General features: G+C 36.8%; 1 long non-coding RNA gene across 1 annotated transcript; it reads right to left on the bottom strand.

Annotated features, from left to right (window-relative positions):
• Positions 1 to 558: 558 nt before the first annotated feature.
• LOC139591852 (uncharacterized) lies at positions 559 to 9798 on the bottom strand. Its single transcript, XR_011679781.1, has 2 exons — positions 9009 to 9798; positions 559 to 8041 (listed from the first exon to the last, which is right to left on the bottom strand). It is a non-coding gene; the product is annotated as an uncharacterized lncRNA (long non-coding RNA).
• Positions 9799 to 10152: the final 354 nt, after the last annotated feature.

The raw sequence follows: 10152 nt of genomic DNA, 5'->3' as shown, positions 1-10152 counted from the left end.
TAATGGTCCCATTTGGCCTTACGATCTATGAATTTCCAAGAGTTATAGGTCTAGTTTAAGTGCACCCTCAGCATGAGTTGCCTTATTATTTAGCAGAAAGGGGGAAAAAGTAACCTTGTTCGTGCTTATTCTGTAATGCAGTAGGTCAACACACATTTTACCCATAGGGTAAATAAGTTTACTTTTTTATATAAAAATAACAGGCAATTTAATATATGTCTTTCCTTGTATGTGCCCCAGACCACAGAGATGTGTAACCTGCTAATCATGTCTGTCTGTGCTTATTCTTTTGCATTTAGCTATGGTCAAGAGCTGAGCTCAGGGGAAGGAGATCATCCTTGTATAATAAAATATATACAGAAAGATGGACCAGTTGTCTCTCTTACATGCTGATGAAGTTACTTGCAATCTAAAGCAAAACAAAAAGCAAGTTAATGGAAGTTTGTTTATTCTAACATCCAACCTAAGAGACTGAGCCAAGGAGAAACCTTTATTTACCCAAGCAGACCTGGGAAAATGAGAAAATCCCCATGAATTACACAAAGGTACTTAGAGAAGCAGGGAAGACTGTTTTTAATCAAGTATCAATAGATATCTAGCAGAAGGATAAATGAAAAGTGCACATTTTATTACAGCTGAGGGAATATGGCAAAACATCTTTCACTAGTACTTGTTCAAAATTTTAAACACATTTATTTCCCTCACTCTTTCACATTTTTCTCACTTGCCTAGCAAAACATTTTATGGATAAGGATATTGATGGATATAGAACTTAAAGAAAATCTGTAAATTAGTTTCTGAAATGATAAATCAGACATATACACCAAGAACCAAGTACGAAGACCTGCATACTCCCATTTACTTAGGAGACCGATTAACATAATGAAGGAAGTTCAGAACCTAATTTCCCTTTTCAGAAACTGCCTTTAAGCCCTACTGTCATAGGTATTTTGACTGTAAAACTCACCCTCAGAGGTGATATTTTGTTTTCTGGCTGTTTCATTTGCTCCCTTCCATTCTCTGTTTCTCACACTACTTTAGAATAAATGTAATAAAACACGTAACTAAGTTCAGAGAAAGGCAGAGGACGTAAAACAAGGGATGAGGATTATTTTTTTTAATGAACACAAAAATTCCAGGATTTAGCAATAAAATTTCCATGCCTCAAGAAGTTCCATTGGAAACAAAGAAAGACATTATTTTGTGTTATTTTCTGGTTAAAAACTGAGAAAGGAATCTTATCCCTATGCATAGTTTTTTATACTTAATTCAGTTCTACCAGGTTTAACATATCTATGGGATTTTCAGATCAAGTCATTGCATGGTAAGATGAGATAACAGTTTAGCAATAAACATTAGCCCTGCTGCTGATGAATAGGGGAACAAAATTTTTTATTCTTCTCTTTATATGAAGAAAATTTACTTTAAAAACACAACCTATTCCCTTGAGTAGATAAATTTTCTTCTGCCTCTTTGGTCGCAAAGATATCTCAGGATATTTCAGCTATTGGAATGTATTTTGTAAATGGGAGGAAGCTGGGAGGGAATATTAGGCTCACTCTGGAATATCTTGTTGAAGGTTACTCAGAGTAACTTAAAAGATGCAACAACATTCTGGAAATTTGCCAGCGATCTTTTTGTTCTGGACCAGGAGCTGCTACTTCATTGATTTTCAGAATCAAACCTGTTGGCAGCATATATGCAGTTTTTCAAGTACAGAATGAAGTTTTTTGTTAATTAACTTGAATTAGTTGCTTGAATTTTTGCTGTTTCTGAGTTAGATGCTGTGGGTTTGATATGTTAATAAATAGCCTCTTCCAAACATCTGTATCCCTTTTTTCCAAAAATTTTATTTTGCAAATATGATTTATGCATTTAGTGTAACTCATTGGCAAACGAGAAAAAGGGCAGGAAAGGAGGTCAACTGTAAAAAGCTGTTAACAAGGAAGGGGATAAAGTAGAATGATGTGGAGGAAGGATGAGAAAAGGAAACTGATAGTATTCCAGTGATCACACACCAAATGTAGGAGCACAGAGTACAGCACAAGTAATTTCTGCAGGTACATTTTTAATTACAATAGAATTCAGTCTCAAAAATGAGGAGAGGGACAGTGTTCTCCAACACACTGATTTGTGAATGCTACAATCTGATATTGCTGCAGTTAAATACACCGAGCTTTGTCAAAGGTCTTTAAGAGTTCAGTCCATTTAGCCTTGTGAAATGAAGGCTGCGACAATGTGACAGCTTTGGACGAACATATCAAGGAAGTAAACATCAGGAAGGGAGAAAAGCCATTTAAAACAAACAACACCTAATTGCAGATAACCTGGATGAAAGTCAGTTTAGGTACAAACTTACCAGAGAAACAGTTGGGAATATCTTACAGTTTTAAGATATATCCTTGATCAGTTATAGATTACATCCTACTACTACAACTGTTTTCAGTGAAATTCACTTGACATGAAAGACACTATAGGGACTCCTACCCTTTCACAGTCACAATAAAATGAAAATAAAAAGGATTTTAAGCAAAATAATTTGAATTTTATTTTCTTCAACAGCATTTCAGCCATAGCTGCTGATAAATATTTTTTCAATTGAAAACAATTATTTTGATATTTTAGAACTTCTAGAAAAATATAGATTTTTGTTATACATCTAAATACCAGTTTTTCTTACTAAGTTGTTTTTAGAAGCCTTCAATGGTCCTGATACATTTATATTCACTATGCCCATGTTATCATCCACCTTCTTAAGTGATGACAGTTATGGGCATTCAGAGTACAACCAACCAATGACAGTACCAAAGGGATGGATGATTTGGTTTTGTAGATGATTCTGGTTTTTTAAAGGAGAATTGTTTGGCTCTCCCCTCACAAAAAAGCAACATGATATTCAACTGTTTTAATTGGTGATCTCTTGGTATAAATCATAAGAAGCGCTTACAGCTAAATAAAGAGAAAGTATTCTGAATTAGAAATACAACAGCAGTTGTAAGTACATTTGGAAAGCAAAGTCAAACCCCAGAATTTTGAAAAATCATAATAATTTGAACAATACTTCATCCATGATCTTTCAATGGGAGTTCAAAAATGAGTCTTAATTTCAAATGAATACAGAACCTCTGTAATAAGCTGCCATAAAGTACCCAGAAATAAGATTGTGGGGTTTTTTACTATTTCAATTTCAGGAGAAAATATTAGCTTTCATTTTGAAATAATATATCTCCCTCCTCTATACAATCAAAAGAAAAGACATTTTCCAGGTTTACAGAAGGACAAGATAAAAATGGCAAAATGCAAAGGCATATACCAGTAATAGACTGCAAAATCAATTTAAGAAGTGCAACTGCAGTTGTCTTTCCCAGGTTTTTAATTATGTGTTTGTTTGCCATGGTGGCCTAATTTAGTCAAGGAGATGAGCCAACATTAAAAGCTGGTAGGAGAGGTAAGTAATCCCCAGGGTGGGCTGCTTGTGTAGAGAGTTTAAAAGCTACATGTACAGAAGCAGAAGCCAAGGCAAATTTGAGAAGGGGGTCCACATGATAAACAGTGAAAAGCCAGCAAATCAAATTTTTCACAATTAGTTGAACAACAACTGTGACAGGTTCAGCGCTTAGCATTTTCATTTGTGTGCTCAAATTTGGTTATCCGTCCTCTTTTATGCAAATGTGATGTGACAGGAGAAGCTGGGAGCACTCAAGCAGGCCGATCACTCACAACAGGAGCTGGGTCTGTACAGCTGAGAGGTCTGGATTAAATGGACTGAACGCTGATGGATAAATGACATAACCTAGGCTGAAAGCTTCATGAAGTGATTTAGAACTTCCACAGGATGATGCCCAGAATATAAATTGCATTTTATTCTCAAATGTAAAAATAGAGGAGATAAAAACATCAGCGTCTGCTAGTAAATAACCATACTTATAATCTAGCTAAATCCAACATGCTTGTTGCCTACCACAATAAGGAACTTGGGAAAACTCTAATAGGTATCTCTAATAATTGCTTATACACCAACCTCGTAACTCTACAACTCACAGTGATGTTTTTGTGCTTGCATGGGAGACTTGGAAAGCTGATTAGGCAATTAAATAATTCAATCTACTTTGACAGATGGGAGCATGGCTGATGAAATACATGCATAGACACAGAAAATATTTTTACAATGTACTTGCAAGTAATTTGGCAGCAGAAATTATCAGGTCAGAGAATTCCATCCTACTGCAGAAGGTATAATACTTAAGGTGATGTATTGTGCCAAAAGCATACTTACACATGAAGGGCTAAAGGAAAAATTATCTGTGTAGAGCTCCCCCTCTGCCAGTATATAGGAAACTGAAATTCTAGAGGAAGGTGTGACAGAAAAGTATTGCAGCTTGCCCCTTTGACTACACCACTGCATTATTATTAGGTTAATTTTCAAGGCTGTTGGTAATACTCAGAGATTGTTCAAGAGACCTTCAAACCTTACTAATGACAGGAAAGTTTGAATAAAATCACCTACATGAATTTCAGCTTGAAGATTATTATTAATTTTCTTTAATAAGGTTTTTTCTAATTTTGTATCTCACAAGACCGCCATTTTATACCTTTCATTAAATCCAGTAGTTATGGTCTACAAAATTTTAATTGTTAATTGCATTTGTCCATTAGCTAAAGTGCTAGGATTTTTATTTTTTTAGTACCCATTCCCTGTTTCAGTTAGTGACATTTATCTCTGGAGAGGATGGATTCCTTGAAGAACATTGTTAAAAATTGTCACTGCTTTTGAAAATAACAGATTTTCCTTAAGGCTCCTTCATCTACCAGTGGAAACAAATCATATTACCTACTGTTAGACTAAGCTTGGCAACTCAATCACACATCTGAATCTTGACATATTTAGTGAAACAAATAGGTCCAGCATACATCATAGGCACCGGAACCCTGTTGTGGGATCCACATCTATTATGTTATTAGGCCATAGCACCTCAGAGACCCAGATTAGTTATCCCAAGTCAGACCTTTTCTAGCAGAGAACATGGATATGGTTATCCTGTTTTGAAACCTAATAGTGTGTGTGAGAGACTTGTTCCATGCCAGTTGGCCTCAGTGTCAGAGAATGGTCCCAGCCATGTTTAATTTACTAGTATTTATGAAGACCAGGAGGCTGAGTACCAGCATTCCGACAGGGAACAAGACACTGAAATAACCTATGTCTCTAGTGAGTTCTACTAAAAGCAAAAGCTATGAAAACATACTGAAATGTGATAGTGCTGGATATGCAGCAACTAAACCACAGCATTATTCCATGACATGAAATTATTTGGAAGACACCACAGTCTACCACCTTGCAAGATCTTTAGGCAAGCTACTATAGACAGAAGTTGGTGCAAGTACATTCATGGGCTTTTCTCACCATTCATGTGGTTGTTGGGGTGGAAGAAAAATTCAGAAAGTCCCACATCAATCTAAAATACCATTTAAAATTCATGCAGAGGATTCCTAACACATTGTTCCCATAACCACTAACCAATACTAAACAGAGTGGTTAGAGAAGACTATTCATTCTTTGTTCAGACATTTGGAGGAAAACAAACAAAATACTGAGTTCTTCAAAAGCCAATGTGTACTTTTGCAAGTAACAGTATATACAGTATTTGGGGATATTTTAGAGATTTGAATGTGGATCCATGGAGATAAAAGTAGATAATTACTTTTCATTGTGGTTTTGGACTCCGATTATGACTGAAAATTACAGTCTACCTTTCCTTTCACATAAATATTTTAATTTTGAATGGTTTTGATTATCTGATTTTAGAAAGCAGACATCACAGCACACACAACCTCTCTCAGATAAGACAATACTCTAGGGATGGCTCCTAACAGTTTTAAGGTTCAGAACATTTACAAAGCAGTTCAGAGAAAGATGGTCATGACAAGACCATTTGTTCTTTGTGCAACTGGAGAGATATCTGAAAGGAGTTAGGTACTGAAATTCTTTGCACTGCAAGAGCGTCCACTTTGAAGGCTGAATTGACAAGTTTCTGTTAATGTAACCACAAGAGCTTAGACCAGTACCTTTCATTTTACTCTGCAGCCAGGATAATGAAAGAGGATTCCCTTGTTCCATGACAATAACTCAACATCATACCATTTGTTCACTCAGCCAACAAGTTAAACAGCTTAACAAACAGGAAAGTTCCATTACCTGACTTGTTGATGTTATCCTACCTAACTTGGATGAACAGGTTTGAACACACAAACACCCATTGACTGGATAAGTAGTCTTTCAAAAGAGTAACTGACTGTTGACACAACATACTCCACAGGGACTCATAACAAGGAACACTAAATTCTGCAATCACTCTGCCATGCAGAGGTAATCACTAAAGTGAGGCTTCTCTTTACTTCTAGGAATCTTGGATGTTACTCTAAAGTGCCAAATGAAAGCTTCTTTGAAAGTACTAGTCAGAATCAGTATTTCCTGGCCCTATTGTCCGGATTTAGCAGTATTTGCCAAATCTTTCATAGCATGGCTTGTCTGCAACAAACTAGGCTACCCACAGGTCTGGCAGAGAGAGAGTAGATTGCAGGAAAGGAAACCTGCAGTAAACAATTCTTTGGCCAAGAACTTGAAACCTCAGCTTCCATCTGCCTCAGCACTGTGGGAATTCACAAAATTAGAGGGTTTTAAGAAAGCTGCAAAATACAGGCCCCAAAGACAGCAGAACTGCAATTAGAGCTAAGCAGCGGCCATGAGATAGGTCAGCAAAAAAATTATTTTTACTGTAGAAAAGCAAGGACAAATAGAACAATGATCTGTGTATTAACGCTTGTCTAGAATAGCTCTCTAAGCTACAGAAAAGTTTATCTAGCAAGATATTAGGAAGGTTAAAATTTAATAATGGAGCTCTGTGCGTTGTGTTTTAAGGCTTACAAGTAGGTATTGTATTCGAAATAAGCAAGCATTCTTTAACCAAAGGTACGTGTGCTTATGGTGATTGGCTAGAACTACTGTCAATATGCTTTTGCTTTGTGTGATTGGTTAAGAAACTTATAAAGTAAGTTGTAGCATTAAGTTCTTTGTCTGCTGCCTAGAATGTGAGCTGCTGGCATCTTCCCATTGTCATAATCATGTAATGAGACTGATGCTGAAAAATAAAACAGCTCAAGGCACGTTCCACAGCAGTCCCATCCTGTTTGTGGTCTGCAAATAGCCCCCCTGCCGGCGATAAGCACCTCCTTCTAGAATTTTAATATTGGTAGTTTATTTCATCAACACCTAACAAATTTAAACAAAGCCAGCCTTTCTACCATCTAACCTAATTTCAAGTCCTACAATGCATGGTACAGGCCTACAATTAGTTTTCTTCTCACCTTCTGGGTTCCCTGACTAAGGTCCCTAATTGCTGTCAGAATTGCCTTTGTTCCCTCCCAATCGCTTAGCTTTTCTACACTGATCCATTCGAGAAAATGATCTCTTCCTGCTCCAACCTAGCCTCAAGGCTGCTTCACCCAGCTGGCAAAGCTGAGTTCTAGGAAGTGCAAGTGCAAGCACATTGGTTCTGCTGCACCATGGTGAGTAGAGGAGGAAACCCTGCTGCTGCTGCATTAGCACTGCACTAACATAGAGCCACACAGCCTTTTACACAAAGCTACCATACTCACAATAGCTAAATGAAGGTCCTAAAAATCAGACAAAAATCAAGGTTTCTCACATCTCTTTTGGAGGTGATCGTTGACTGATCTGAGACTGCCTTCCCCACATCAGAATCACTGAAGGATGTGCCAAAAGGAGTCAGAGCTCCTACAGCAAAGTCCCAGTTTGTAAGGCTATGAAGAACCAAATGGGTCCAGAGAGTCAGCTCAAATGCAGGGCTATGCAGCTTTCAATTTAGTGGGTCACGGCTGATGCACAGCATGTTCTGTGCTTGTCCTGAGTCCTGTGCAAAGTTCAAGTCTTCTGTTCTCAACTGCTCTTCTGATCTTCTGTGGAAGCACTTCAGCTTCCACATTCTGCTCACTAGAGGTTTTATTAAATGTTTTGTTCTGGCTCCTGTAAATCAGGGGAAGAGAAGAGACAAGCCAAGAGTTGAAGCCAAACACATACAACCAAGAAGAGCACAGTGGTGTGGGTTTTTTCAGTGAATGTAGCATGGCTTGAAACAGAATCATGGGATGAAGAGGTCTACTGATATCACCTCCTCACTCCTGTCCCAGCACCCACCACCAGTAACATCTTTTCAGTCATTAGATAGACTTGGAAGGTAATTCATTTGTACTGTCCCATTTTAAATTGCTACATTATCACTTAAGTAACCTGCTGTGTCAAGCACAGAGCACGGGCAGGAGAGATCAGCCATGGTCCTCTCTGATCCTGGCGCAGAACAAGACTATTTATGAGAACATTTTTCACAACTTAGTCCTGGCCATCAAAGAGTTAATACTTACATAGAAAATTAATTCTTGAAAAACACTATAAAGTTCAACAGTGGGCAGAAATTATTTCACAGAAAGATTCAAATGCTAAAAACTAGCTCAGTATTTGTTAATTCAGGGTGACTCCAGAGAGTAATTCATAAGCTTCTAAATTAATATTTTTAAGGAGGTCATAAAATGTGAACTTTAGTAACTGCTACAGCCAATCAAGGTGCCATCAATCTTGCCTTAGACTACTAACACACTAGTAATTACCTACTCAAATTACTTTAAAAGTTTAACAAAAGCTTATCTACAGATAGTATTGTAGCATGATATACTGCCATCTTAAAAGTGGTAGTGTACTGAATTCTCCTGGTTAATCTTATAGTTATTTCAGATTCAAATTTCTGTAACTCACTCTCTATTTATTCTGTGTTTTCCTGGTAAACTGTCTTCAAAAAATTCAATATATGGTAGAGTTGCAGAGAAGAGCCAGTAAAGACCAAAGACCTCAGGTCTTTGCTCAGAGACTCAAAGACCTCAGTCCTTTTTAGTAGAGAAAGAATTACAGAAAACAAGGATGGAAAAGAAATAGTACTTACTTTAAATTCACTTGAAAGGATGTTTGGAGACAGCTCAACACAGAAACTGAAGAAATAAATATATTTTAAATTATTTGAATATTCTAGTTATTAGAACATAAATTTAGTGAAGACATGCAAATAATATTGTGAGAATTCACCAGTACAAAACTGCATGTACAGAGAGAAATAACCTATTGAAACTTAACAAGGTCTAATATGACTTACATTCCTTAATTTTTCATTATATATTGACAGGAAAAAGTGCTCTATATCATTCTGTTGTACTGCCAACATCCTTACATTACTTCTAATAGAAAACTTATTTTGTAATTCAGGTCAGGCACCAAGTCTGCTGACCAGCACTTTGCTTATTCCACCATAAAGGCTACAGCTATTGCTTTTTGCTCTTTAATCTCACATTTTCAGAAACAGAATACTCTCACAGATAAATTTGGCTACATCACATTAATACATCTAAATACACAATACACAGGATGTTGCTTCTGGGAACAAAGAATTCCAAATCCTAAACAATAAAAGTTTTCTAAGGTAAATTATTATCACAGAGAAAGCAGATAGAAAAATATAATTTAAAACTGTATTAAAAATACTCTTTGATTTCCTATTTAATGGGTAGAAAGATCACACAGGGGACGTATGATCTTAAACATTACCTAATATCTCTCTCAGAGCAGCAGTGGATAAACGTTAATAATCTATCAGATCAGAAAGCAAAGAAATATTCATAATAAATAAAACCAAGTAATTTTTACAACCAGAATTCCTCTTCTCACAATCACTTCTGGTAAGTAAGGTTTCCTTCTTTAGGTGAATTCAAAAACACTGACTCCTTGGAAGTCTTGCAGCATTTTGTGATGTTAATCCACAGGTGCTTATACAGCGGCCCCTTTCAAGAAAAAAGGAGAGAATATAATAATCTGCACATAGCTGATTTTGTGAGTTAGGAGGACTGTAAAAAAATCTGTGGTGCCTCAGCATTTTTGACATTGCACTAATGACTGAAAGGGAATAGAAAACAACACAGAATGAGTTACATACATGTCCTGCATGGTGTTGGCCTATATATGATTTGTGTGCATGGGCATTGCACTCTGAGCTCCAAGTGCTCCACTGCACACTCAGTGTTCCAATGCATGGACTA

The sequence above is a fragment of the Agelaius tricolor genome, unplaced genomic scaffold (assembly GCF_023055355.1).
Source record: "Agelaius tricolor isolate 1412-34295 unplaced genomic scaffold, bAgeTri1.0.p SCAF_7, whole genome shotgun sequence".
In the NCBI taxonomy this organism is placed as follows: Eukaryota; Metazoa; Chordata; class Aves; order Passeriformes; family Icteridae; genus Agelaius; species Agelaius tricolor.
Note: the sequence above shows the minus strand (reverse complement) of the source record. Positions and strands in the feature narration are given on the sequence as shown.